General features: G+C 54.7%; 1 pseudogene; it reads left to right on the plus strand.

Annotated features, from left to right (window-relative positions):
- Positions 1–2,455: 2,455 nt before the first annotated feature.
- On the plus strand, positions 2,456–2,571 carry LOC103742873 (annotated as a pseudogene).
- The last annotated feature ends 11,124 nt before the right edge of the window (positions 2,572–13,695 follow it).

Here is a 13,695-nt window from a genome sequence, read left to right on the forward strand (position 1 = left end):
CCTTTTCTCCCTCTCAGCCTCCCTCCCATTCCCACCTTCCCCCTTTCCTCTCCTCCACCCTCCACCCCCTCCCCACAGCTCCGCGCCCTTCCCAGCCCCCTCCCTCCACCACACTGCAGCCGCTCAGAGTCTCCCTTCCTCACAGACTCCCACAGGGAGTCCTGCAGCTTGTACCCAGCATACACCCACCCTTCAGAGTGGGTTTGGGTCTCAAGTGCCCCATGGGGAAAACTGACTGTCAGGCTCTTTCCCTGGCCCCTTGCTGATAGGGGCTCTGCTGTCACTGGGGTTGGACAGACCTCCCTGGGGAGGAGGCAGTGACAGGGCAGGTGTCACTTAGTGGGGCTGCTTGGGCTTCCCTAAAAGTGGATCAGGAGCCAAGGACTGCACTCTCAGGACTGGGAGGGTACTATAAAAAAAGTCAGTAAGGGGGCTGGAGAGATGGCTCAGTGGTTAAGAACACTGGTTGTTCTTGCAGAAGACCCAGGCTCGAATCCCAGCACCCACATGGCAGCTAACAACTGTCTGTAACTCCAGTCCCAGGGAATCTGACAGCCTCTTCTGACCTCCTTGGGCATTGCACAACACGGGTGCACTTACCTACATGCAGGCAACACACGCATACACATAAAAATAATAATTTTTTTTAAAAAATCAGTGAGTGGGAGGTGAGGTGGGAAATGGTCTCACAGGGTAGAGAGAGGATCCAGTCACAGACACCAAGGGAGCCTCTGAGATGCCCACTGAGTGGAAGGGCAGCCAACTGCTTACCAGCCAGCTGCTGCCTCTCCATTCGTGGGCCAATTCATGTCCCTCTAACAGGCCCTAGATGGACATGCCAGGAAAGGCCATTGAGTACCTGGAAGAGACAAAAGCCCATTCTGCTGAGTCCCTGAGGGAAGCCGGTCTCCCAGGGAAGTCATAGATCCCCGTTCAGTGAAGCTCACTGTGTCACATATCAGGAATTGGCTTTCCTGAATGGAACTTCCCCGCCCCTTACTGATTTTGATATCCTCTGGGACCCACTGTGGGGATGAGCCCCTGAACAGGGGCCTCTGGCCTGCTTGGTCCCAAGGTGGGCTCAGGGGGAGCATGAGGGAGCCGAGACAGAGAGCAACCATTGGGCAGCAGGTCTGCAGAGCATGTTCTGTACGTCCCCGCACAGGCTCCCGGGGCCCTACTGCCTACAAGAGATGCCAAGTTCTCCTTGAAGCAATCTCAATACCCCAGAGGGACTTCCAGAGAGCACCCCTCCCCATCCCCACAATAACAGCTCTGCTGGTCACAGTCGAGGGCGGTCATATCCTGTTCCATCCTGAGTGCTCAGAACAGCAACTGCCATCCTCAACCCTGCAGCCGGGGCCTCCTGGGGTAGAATCCTGTCTCTGCGGTAGCCTGCCTGCATCCCCCATGGACAGGTGGAGCATCACATCCCCAAAAGAACAGAAACCAATGTGCAAAGAGGACGGGAGGGAGTCACACAGGCTGGGCATGGCTGGGTGGGTGGCTACATCGTCACGGGTCCCTCTGGGAGACAGCCAGTCAGGGTTCACACATGGAGGAAGGACGGGGAGGGTGCGGCAGTGGAGCGAGAAGAGGCTACGCTCTGAGTGTGGAGTAGAACGGCTGCCAGACAAGAACGGGGCTGGAAAAAAAAACAGAAGGACCCTCCTCTGGAGACTTGGGAGGGAGTGGCCTGTGTCACCTAGATCTCAGATGCCAGAAGACAGCACAGTTCTGTCACCTTGTGCTTCTAGCCCACTGCTCACTTACTGCACTGGCCATGGGGCACCAATTCTCTGTCCCCATCCCCACTGTACCCCAACTGAGTAGCTTTGTGGGAGCTGTGGACCCACCTTGTCGGGCCGTGCAGAGGAATGCCAGACTCAAAGGACCCAAGGCCAGCAGGTGGTCAGCAACACTGCCACCTCCACATGGCTGGACCCCTTGGCATTGCACAGCACCCTCTGCAGTGCCTCTGGGGGCAGCAGTTTCAGGGCTTGTCTGACCGTGCTCTGTGGAGCCGCCAGCCTGGAATCAGCGCACGTTCAGTGCGTGAATGGAAAGGTGTCACAGTTAGCTTCCGTTCCCTCTCCAGCTGGGAAGAGTGGACCACAATTGGGGAATTGCCTCCAACTGATTGGCCTGCGGGTGTGGCTGTAGTTTTTTGTTTTTTGTTTTTTGACACAGGGTCTCCCTATAATTTCAGCTGACCTGGAACTCACCATGTAGATAGGCTGGACTCAGTCTCACTGAGATCTGCCTGCCTCTGCCTCCCAAGTGCTGGGGTTAAAGGCGTGCCAGGACACTTGACACTGTAGGGCATTTTCTGGATTGCTAATTGATGTAGGAGGGCCCAGCCCACTATGGGTAATACCACCGCTAGGTAAGTGGGCCTGAACGGGGTAAGAAAGGTAACTGAGGCTGGTAGTGGAGCTGAGTGGAGCTGGTCAGGATGATCACGGACGTGCAGCTCATCATCTTCACCAACATGCTGGCGTGTCACTCTTGCTTGTGGTTCTCTCTCACTACGTGCCAGTCAACAATCCCAAGAAGCAGCAACGAAAGTGATGATTTCTGGGGCTGGAGAAATGGCTCAGCGGTTGAGAGCCTTGGCTGCTCTTGCAGAGGACCCGGGTTCAATTCCCAGCACCCACGTGGTAACTAACAATCATCCTTAACTCCAGTTCCAGAGGATCCAGCACCTTCTTCTGACCTCCACCGGCATTGCGTGACATAGGCGCACTTACGCACATGCAGGCGATACACTCATACACATAAAGTGAAAAATAATATATAAAATTTTTAAAAAGTGACAATTTCTCTACCCCAGGGTTCCAGGACACAGTCTGAAGCAAGATGGGGGGGATGGGGGGTGTGAGGGGCCTTCACACTTCACTTCCTCTCTCCTACCCACCACGGCACACAAAGCAACGACAACCAGATTTTTCCAAACAACTTTTACTTCCTCAAAGTCTTCCTTAACCCTATGGGACAAGAAGTTGCCGCTGAATAGGGCTCAGTTACGGGGGCTGATTTCTCTTCCACTCCTCACTGGCAGTGAGCCAGCGAGCAGCATTCCTCTATGGTCTCTGCTCCAGCTCCTGACTCCTGCCTTGGCCTCCCTTGATGGCGGGCTGTAACCTGTAGGCCAAATGAACCCTTTCCTCTCCAAGTTCCTTCTGGTCAATGTTTCATCACAGCAACACGAGCAAACCAGGACAAAGCACTGACACTGGTCGCTGAGTTCAGGCTTCCACCATCGTCACGTGTGTCTCTGCCCAGATTTTCTATGGATGCAATTGTGTCCACACAGAGTTATCACGAGGACTTGTCTGTCCCATACTCCCAAAGGTACCAATTATCAAATGACTCTTCCTCATCCATCAGTCAAAAGACCAGATGTTACAAGGTGAGGCTCCATCACACACTTACCTTGGCTCATGGACTGGCCTTGGTGGGCTCCAGCTGGCCTCCACACCAACTCTACCCATGGGAGAGATTCAGGAGAACACTGGCCAGATCTCAGGTGGTTCATCCCAGCCACCCTCCCCTGCTCTGCAAGTCCAGGCTGCTGGTAAGGACCATGGGAGGATCAAGTAGAATACGGGCATAAGCTGTAACTGCTTCCCGGGGGTACATTTCAGCTCCCCCTCCTCACACAAGCGTACACACATTCACATGCCCATTCACTAGCATGCATGTGTACATGTTTGCACTTGTGTATATAGGTGCAGGCAGGCACACATGCACACACTAACATGCATGTGCACACACTTGAGCATATACATATAAAGACACATCTGTGTGCACATAGCACACGTGCGCTACCATGAATGTATGTATATACACTTGCCTATGTGTGTGCTTAGGAGCTCACGTGCACATTTGTGCACCTCTATGTACAAACGCATGCACACATTTCCAACTCCACCATCCAACCCTTGGAAAGCGGGTGGTACCTGGGGTGCTACAGACTGGGACCCTTCATGAGGAAACTCCAACAATCCAGAGTGTGAGGGACAGCCTTCCCCTGCCTGGTACCGGCATTTGCAGGCAGTCTAGCTGAAGCCGAGGCCCGGGGTCCACAGCCCTGGAGTGACCGTGGCCACTGGTAAAGGCTCAGGTCTTCCCTTCCCAGAAGCTATCTCCTTGCCACCAGCGCATCTCCATCCCTGTCTCCTCCTGGGAGCCTCTCCTGGATGGAGCTCTCTCTCGCTGAAGCTGGCTCCCATCTCCGCCCCGCCCCCCACCGCCTTGTGTGCTGACCACTCTGAATGTAGATGCTCAGCTTATCTTCCCCGCCTGTCTTGCCCCCGGTGGCCCCTCATCCGGGCCCTTGTATGCAGAGGGGATTTAATAAATGCTGTCACTTGAGGAACTGAATGAGGAGCCCCCGTCCCCAACTCCCCACTCCGTACTCATCTACATGACTGCTGCTGACCAAGGGCAGTGTAAGGGCCCTTTGCACCAAGGGGCTCACTGGCCCATCCCCAGTCTGCAGCATCGGTGTGGTCCAGGGAATGCTTTCCTGAGTGAAGATGACCGTGACCTTAATCCTGCAGAGTCAGCCAAGCAGGAATGCCTTGACAGTACCTTGCAGGGTCTCTACCCCTCGTCTCCTTCAGCTGACTGCCCCTCCTCAGCCCCCCGCCCCATGCCTCATCAGAGGACCCCAGGGACCCACTCCCAGGATATACAGCAGCTAAGGTCCATCCAGTCGTGGTGGAGGGTGAGCCGACACCCAGATCCCCAGCTTCATCCTGCATTCCCCACTGGGTTTGCCATCGGGAACTGAGGAACTGTGAACACAGCAGCTCTCAGAGCACCAACCCATCGGTTCTCCCCGTGGTCACCCTAACTCTATAAGCGGCCAGGGGAATCACCTCTGCCTGGAGCTGCACAGAAAGGAATCTTCAAGGCTGAGGCCTTCCAGAGTCCTCTGAGCCTCACCTCCCGCAGGAGAACTAGTCACACATTCCTGCAGGCTGCAGGCTCTATGTCCAAGGCTTCAGGACTGCCTGAGCCATTTCCTTCCCCACCACCCACCTCCTGGCTCAGTGCTGGCCTCTGGGATGCCTGTGATGGTTAATTACACAGTTGGCAGAATGCCCACCCCGGCATCAGTGATGATAACCGTGCAAGCAGACGTGCTATAATCACAGTTCAGGTCTAATTCAGGAAAATGGATTTGACTTTGGCTGCAAGCTTGCAGTCTCCATGAGGGCTTGTGCCTGACAGAAAGCTGCCCTGTGTGTGGCCTGTGTGCAACCCAAGCTCCCCCTCGCATCCCTGGGATCTTCTTAACCAGAGTCAGAGTGCACGGGCAGAGGGACGGTGCCCTGAGTTATGAGTGGGTGGGCCACGCCCCCTGCACAGCTGTAGGAGATTTAGACTGGTCTGAGGTAGATGCCTGGAGCTTGGCTAGGTGTCTGTGGAGAGTTCTGGGAACATAGCAGCGTCCCCGTCTGGGTTCAGATCCACAGGCCCCACCTACCTTGGGGATCCTGGTAGCAGACAGAAGGTCCCACCAGTGGAAAAATAACAGGAATGATCCAGGTTAGGACCTGAGTCTGTCTCCACATCCCTCCTCACTCTGCCAGGAGCCAACGGCTGTTTCCCTGAAATAAACATTTCACTTGAAGCAAATGTCCGGATGGCTCCAAGCGACACAGCCCACCAACAGCCCGAATCCCAGCTTGGCAGCCAGGAGAAGAACAGGATCTTTTCAAATAAAGTCATGTTTGTTTTTAATTATTGAATTAACTACCAACATCTTTGCTCAACTCGCGGAGCTCCAGGGGAAATTACCACAGAAGCTGGTTGTGTGGACGGGGGGAATCTGCGTCCCCAGTGGAGTTGCCTCTGCACCTGGCCTGGCCTACCTGCCACCTCGCAGCAGAGTGTGGCTCTGGATCCACTGCCTAAGGCGGCCACAGAGTCAGTGCCCTCCAAGCTTCCAAGGGCCAAGATGAGCTCTCAGGGCACCCAAGAGGAGTCCATCCCACCCTGCCTTGAGCCCATTCCGTTACTAACATGTCCCCACCACAGCATCCATCTGGGCAAGTCCACAGTGGGGGTCCACAGAGTCCCGTGTACGAGCATGTCTGCTCCCCATGTGGGCTGACCCAAGCCATCCCTGGATCTGCTGTTGGGGGACACTGTCTAGCAGGAGCCTGGCCAGGGGTCACTGGCTGCCTAGCAGGCAGCTGCCTATCCAGAGACAGCAGAACATTGAGAGACTTCACCTGAGGCCGTCAGCTCCTCCAAAGCACAGAAGCAATGAAGGTTCCATAGGACACCTAGGCACGAAGGAGGCCAGTTCAGGGGTCCGGGAAGCCAGAGGGCTAGGCTACAAGCTCCCAAGGGGTATTTAAGGACCCGGGAATAGATGGAGTGCCTGTGGTGAGGACTGAAGGACCCACAAGGGCAGAAGAGCCCAGACCTGAGCTTCCCATGAAAGCAGATGCCCTGGGAGAGAACAGCAAAGACCTGGAGTGACTCAGTAGGAGGAAGACAGTTGGAATGGCTCAGAGAGCAAGGCTGGTCCTGGACTGGGAGGACATGGATAAAGACCAGCCCTCGGAACATCGGTGGATGATGGGTGGGGCCTAGTCTCCCCCATCCTCAGCCCCACAGGCTCACCTGGCCTCACCAGTGTCTCAAAGGGGTTGCCCCATAGGCCAGAGAGCTGGCTCAGGCAGTAGAGTGCTTACCTGGGAAGCATGAGGACCTGAGTTCAGTCCCCAGAATCTACAAAGAAAAGCCAGGTGTGGGGATATACTTCTAACCCAGGGCTGGGGAGGCAGAGGTAGGCAGATCCCTAGGGCTGGCTGGAAAGGCAGGATGCTCTACTTGGTGAGTTCCAGGCCAGTGAAAGATGAGAGACCTTATATCAAAAAAACAAGATAGATGACACCAGAGGAACAGCACCCAAGGTTGTCCTCTGGCCTCCACATCATACATGCATACGCACATAGGCATAGACACACACACACACACACACACACACACACACACACACACAGTGATGCCCCAGCACAGAACCAGGCACCTCAATGGCCTGCCTGTTCCTGACTCCAATCTTCCCTGACACAGCCCAGTACTCAGGGCCTAGGGCCATCTGGAAAGAGAGTTCAGCCAGGGGCTCTTCAGCCCCAGGGACACTTGCCACATCTGGAAGCACTGGGGTGTCACAAAGAAGACCCTGCTTCTGGTTGTAGTGGGTGGATGCCAGGCTACCAGGAAACACCTTACAACGTCCACATCCCAGTGGCGAACTGACCTTTTCAGTAGATCAGATGGGGGCAGTGGCAGGATGGCGGTGTTCATGAGGTCCGGGAACAGCACCCTGCTGGAGACATGGTACCCCCCAGAGGGCGGCCTGCTGTGCTGAGGTTCTGTACAAGGGGGTCCTCCCTGGGTACACGGTTCAATGGGAAGAAAGCCTACCCGTGCGTAATGACCACCGGGCAGCCAGAGGCAAGTTAGGTACCTGGGAAGCTGTGGCATCCAGGTGCACCATGGGACAGATGAGTGCCCAAGGCCAGTGCCCTGAAGGCCAAGGATGTCTCCAGTCTCCTAACAACACCGCACCCACCACACTCATACCTGAGTGCACACACACGCATCCATCACACTCACATAGGCATGCATGAACATACATCCATCACACACAGGCATGCCCACACACAGGAATGCACACACACACACACACACACACACAAGCATGAACACACATACTCCCATCATACACAGACACAGGCATGCACACACATGCACCCATCACATAATTGTGTACACATATGTACCCATCATGTGCATAAACACAGCTCACACAGACATCTACCCATAGGCATCTGTGCACACACATGCACATGTGCCACACATACATGTACTAGCACATGGCACATAGCACATTCATGTGTTTCTGTGTAGGCAGCTTACTTATATGTGAGCACATGCAAGTGAGCAGTGCACGCACAGTGTACACGTCTCTATACACGTGCCCTTGTATATGTACCCACACATGTATACAGTATACACACATGCACATCACACATACAGCACCCACCCAGTGCACACGTGTGCACAGTACTCATATAGCCGCACAAACCCCTGGCACACACAGACACACACACACAAACACACGTACTCCTCGTTCTCGGGCACTGCACCAGCTCCTGCCAGCCGCCCGGCTCATTCGCCTGCAGAGGAAAAATGAACCCGGATTAAGATGTCTTGATGCAGTGCGCCGTCGCAAGCTCCCATCGCTCTTCAGCAGGGTTCCCCAGCCTCCCCAAGCTTTAGTATTCTGTGGGCTCGCTCCCTGCTCACCCTGGTCCTCCCCAGCCGAGTCGCATCCTTTTCATCGCTAATATCATGGCTCACATCCACAGAGTGGTGGTGGCAGCCGCTGTCCTTCTGAGGCTGAGATTTCACCAGAATGAATGCTAACAACAGCGTGGGTATTTACAGCCGAGACCCGGGGTAGCCAGCCTGGGACCCAGCGGATTTTATCATCAAGGGTGAGCAGTGCACCGCCCACTTCTAGAAAGCCTTCCAAACCTGCGTAGCTTGATCCCCAGCAGAGTTTTGTTCAAAGCCTTCTTTCTCGTAATATTGCTCTTCAGGGTATTTTTGGCCACCGTGATCTCTTTAGGACCGTGGGATTATAAGATCTTCCAGAATGCATATCCTGACCCCTCCAAGCCCATGCTGGCTTCATGGAGGGCAACCCTGGAGAAAAGGTAACTCCAAGTAAGGAAGGTCTCCAGGCATCAGAGGTCACCCAGCGCTGGCCTCTCCCAGGCCTGGCGGGACTTCCGGGAGTAAGTCCTTCCTGGGTCTAACCAAAGTCTCTCCTGCCTGCTCATGAAGAGCTGATCTGAGATGGCAGTGCAGAGTCCAGGAGGTGGAGGAAGAGCCCTTCTTCCAAAGCTGGGAGCAGGAGGTTCTCAGAGGCCCTCTCAGCTCTACCGCCTGCTGCCAAGGCCCAGTCTGAGTCCCTGACACTGCACCCTCTACTCCCAGCTGAACCTGCACTCTCACACAGCCTTGGCCGTGGGCTTGCCTTTTTCTCCCTGTTCTGAGCTCCGGAAAAAAAAAAAAAAAAATGTCTTCACTATATAAATAATGTATTGAAAACACAGGCAGAGCACTCACAGGCCATGAATAATTGCAAGATACAGACACATTAGTTAGCTGTACAATCCGCTTACAGACCAAGCCAACCGTCTTATTAACATCGGGGCTCTGTAGAAAAATGGCTAATGGGTAGCTCAACTGAGATGTCCCTGAACAGCTCTGACCCAATGGCTTCTCCATGCACCCCAGCTCTTGAGCTCCTTGGGCCCAATGTAGCCCAACCGGAGGCTCAGGCTGGGAGTTTCAGGTCTTAAACTCCAAGGTGATTTGTACCACAGTCTACCTCTTGGCTTGTAAAGGGTTGGGCCGTATCACCAAGTTCTTAACTAACAAAGAATGAAAACTATCACACAAGCAATTTGTGACTCCACCAAGCATTCTCAAATGCTCTGGGGGGACATTTCACCTTGAGCTCTTGTCCAGGTAAGTACCATGGCAGAGTGGCTTGACCTAGAGCCCTGTTACACAATCCCATTTGAGAGGGCCTGTCTAGGCGAGGCTGTGACTGTGGGCGCCATCGCCAGGGCTCTCCTCCTCTGGCTCAAGGCTCAGAAGGCTCAGCGTACAAGAGTCATGACTTCAGCTGCCCGTTCCTGAGTGGTTTCTTTGCTCCAGCCACCGTGATTTTGGTGGGAATATCTCAGAAACTTGGGGACTATTATCCCCACCCCAGCTTCACCTGCTTGGGGTCCAGGCAGCTTGCCAGGGTGCCAGGCTAGAGAAAGAAGTAGAAAATGAAAGCCAGCCCAGTCCCTTCCCTGAACCTTTGAACTACTGAGGGACCCATGCTGCAGTCGGGGGCAGACAAAGTTGACCTCAGTTGCAGACAGATGATGTTGACTGTCTCAGGACATAGCCACTGGGGGAGGGGCAGAGTCAGGTGAGGGTCAATGCCAGTTATCTACCAACCCACCATAGCCCACGGATCTTCCCTTCCTCAGAGGAAGGCTCTCTCACGCCCAGCCAGCGAAGTGTTATTGTGGCCCCCTTACCCACGAGGCCGAAAGAACCCTGGCCAAGTCGACAGCCACCATTGCTGCCTCCGTCTCTCCAACTTAGGAGTCCACTTGGCTCTGTGGATCAAGCCCTGGATCACATGACCCTACGTCGAGGTTGGTGGCAGTGCTCATGCGGTTACCCACAGCTTGGCTCAGCAAATGAACCTCCTCCTCCCCGGAGCGAACCCGCGCAGGGTCTGGCCAAGCTTGCCTTAGCATGCTAATGCCTTAAAAGCTTCGACTTTCTCCCTGGGTCGGCGTTCTCCCAACAAAATATCATAATTAAGCTTTGAAAGCCTGTGCTGTGGCCTGAGCCCCGAGCCTGCCAGCAGGGCTGTGTCGTACAGTTTAAACATTTAAAGAGATGCTGGGTAGCAAAAATCATTGGACTTGGTAAGTGTGGGGCTGGAAGGATCCGAAAGTCTGTTCCACACTGATGGAAGGGCCAGACAGCGGCAGCCTCAGTCTGGTCCCAACAGCTACCTGGAGGACATCAACCATGATTGCAGTAACGGAACCTCTGCCTGCCACCCACTGAGGGCCAGGGAACCAGCCCCATAGTGGACCCATTTCACAGATGGAGAAACGGAGGCACACAACTATAATCTAGATACCATGGAAGACACACAGCTTGGCTTTGGCTTTTGTGTCTGCACTTTGGGTGAACCCAGAATGACCCCAGAGAAGGAGCATACCACCTTCTAGAGGGGAAACTGAGGCCCAGGCTTATCCAAGGTCAGCCACGCAGGCGAGGGCAGGGAAGAACATTGAGTCAGATTGTCTGTCAAGCAAACATTCACTCACTCTGTCGTTCTTCTCACAGACAGGTAGTGCGTGTAGTGGCCTGTCTTATTTGCTCTGGAACACCAAGGTGGAGGGGACCTCGGAGTGAGACCCAAGGGCAGGGGGCAGGGAAGACATGGAGCCTGGGACCCCCACCAGGGGCAGGTGCTGAGAGAGGGGGTTGCTAGGAGCCAGGACCCAGTCTGCGGTCCCACAGGCTCTGTGCTGATCACTCTCCCTGCCCAGCAGACATGACACTTCTGATGAAGTCACAGCTGTGGGATCCAGGGCCAAGAAACACCAGCAAAGAGCCTGATGGGAGCCGCCATAGCTGGATTCTCTGCTGTGGTGTGGGAGCCTCTGTTACAGCACCCCCCAGGGTGCCAGACACCACTGCCTCACCCCAAAGGCACCAGTAAAGCACTAGCAGGGCCCCATGGGAGCCAAATCTCTGAAGGAGCAGAGGTGCCATCTGTTTGGAGAACTCCATCTATTTGGTCTCTCAGGGATTCAACTCCGGAGGCCTGTGATGCTGAGAGGCCTGTTGTTGCCCGCTGAGGTCACCACCACTCACACCCCAGACACAGGAAACTAGCACATACATCAAAGCCAGGCCGCCCTCGGGCCCCACAGACCCCCCATCTGGCACGGTCACTTCTCTCCCGAGCGTCGAGGCTGTTCTGCGCGGGAGCACAGGGTGCAGAAGCCAGCTCTTGCATCCCTCCTCCCCAGCTGCCAGTGTAGACGATTTGTGCCGAGCCACTGAGCGTCAGCACGACAGCGTCACAAAGGATCTCGCAGCGGGGTGCAGAAGCCAGCTCTTGCATCCCTCCTCCCCAGCTGCCAGTGTGCCGAGCCACTGAGCGTCAGCACGACAGCGTCACAAAGGATCTCGCAGCTCTTGATAACTTCAGAGAGAGTTTTGCAATGCTTTATCAGCCTAAAAGAATTGTATTTTCCATTACTGGGGTGAAAGGCCCTCTCTTCACCCACTAGCTGTTGCAAAATACCGTCAGAAATCGATGCTCAAGTTCTTGGCCAGGGCTCACGGAGAAGCATTTGGAGGAGAGGAGAAACTTTTCATCACAAGACGGGTTGCATTTGTGTACATTCCGACAGCCCGCTGCTTTCTGTATGACTCTACCATCAGGGCTAATGTCTGCCCTTGTGGGTATTGCCGCAGCTCCATGGTGCCCACCATTGTGCTAGGGTATAGAGGAGAACTGAGGGACTGGTTCCTCGCCACCAGAAGAGTGGGAAGGCCAGGACGGCCTCCGGGAAGATGGACGGGCAGCAGGCTGAGGAGGTAAGGGTGGGTTCAGCAGGGGTGTGGAGCGCCGGCACGCTCAGAGCTGGGCAGTGCTAGCCGCTGCGGGTAGGAAAGACTTCCTTTCCACACTGGGACGGGCAAGCCTCTCAGACAACACAAAGCACCCAGTCAGGGTGCTCCAAACCCCTGGGTTTTCACGGACCTTCCAAATGCTCCATCTCAGCTTCCTGAGCCGGACTTATGCGACCGAAATCATTGACTCTGTGTTGCGAGAATTCCTTCCTGGGGGAGATAGAAACAATGCCTACCTGCTCCGTATAAGGTCCCAATGACTAAGTATGAATCTGCCAAAGTTCAATGTAGGGAATCAAGGAGTTTATTGTGATCACAGAGCATAGACGAGGGGTTGCCTATAGGAACGTCAGAGACTCCGAAGATGCCTCACTGGGAAGTTTTCACCCAGCACGATGACAGCTCCCCCCATAGCCGCATAAATGGAGCCCCCTTGGCTAACCTTCCCTAGTCCAGCAACTCCTGAGACCACCCCCCCGCCAGGACTGCTTGCAATTAAGGCAGAATTGCCTGGAGATGGCTGGCAGGTACAGAGGACAGCCGAGAGTCTCAGGTGAGGGTTCCCACTCCTCTTCCGAGGGCTGTCAATGGCCTCACCTCTGATGGTCTGTTGTAAGCAGGAGTGGCTGATCTAATGAAGATGCTGACTGTGTGCTCAGAGGACACTCGGCTGCCACAGAGTCAGCCCCTCCCTTTCTTGGCTTGTTTCCATAAACCAAATCTGAGCATTTGCTTTGGAAACCAGCATCTGGAAAATGGCTTCCTGAAGCCACGGGCACAGTCCAATCTATCAGCCACAGCTAACCCCTGCAGGGCCAGCCAGTCCTGGAACCAGCTAGACTCTGCCACCATCATCATTGATGTCTTCCAGGCGGCTGTTGGGACCACACCGAGGCTCCTGCTGTCTGGCTCCTCCATCTCTGTGGATCAGACTTTCAGATCCTCCCAGCCCCACACTTACCAAGCCAAGTGATCTTTGCTACCCAGCTAGACAACTTACCACTGACCATGGGTCTCCATGGGAACCCAAGAACCACTGGCCATCAGCCAAAAGAAGGGAACGTCCTGGGGATGGGACCCCACATTAGTCAGTGTCACTGTGACAGACACCTGACAGATCAACTTAAAGGAAGAAAGACTCACAGTGTTAGAGATTTCAGTACAGAGTCATTGGCTCTGTTGCCCCTGGGCCCACGGTGAGGAAAGTGTGTTAGAGCAAAGCTGCTCACCTCAGGGTGGACAGGAGGCAGAGAGAGCGAGAGAGAGAAAAAGGTGTGTGGGACAAGATCATTCTTCAAAGACATGCCCCCAAGTGGCCTACTTCCAACCAGACCCCACCTCTTGTTTGTTTTTGTTGTTGTTTCTGGTTTTTGACAGGGTCTCCCTAGTCCCAGCCCACCTGGAAGTCACTATGTGGACCAGGCT

Source organism: Nannospalax galili, unplaced genomic scaffold (genome assembly GCF_000622305.1).
Source record: "Nannospalax galili isolate Female #2095 unplaced genomic scaffold, S.galili_v1.0 scaffold300, whole genome shotgun sequence".
Classification (NCBI taxonomy): Eukaryota; Metazoa; Chordata; class Mammalia; order Rodentia; family Spalacidae; genus Nannospalax; species Nannospalax galili.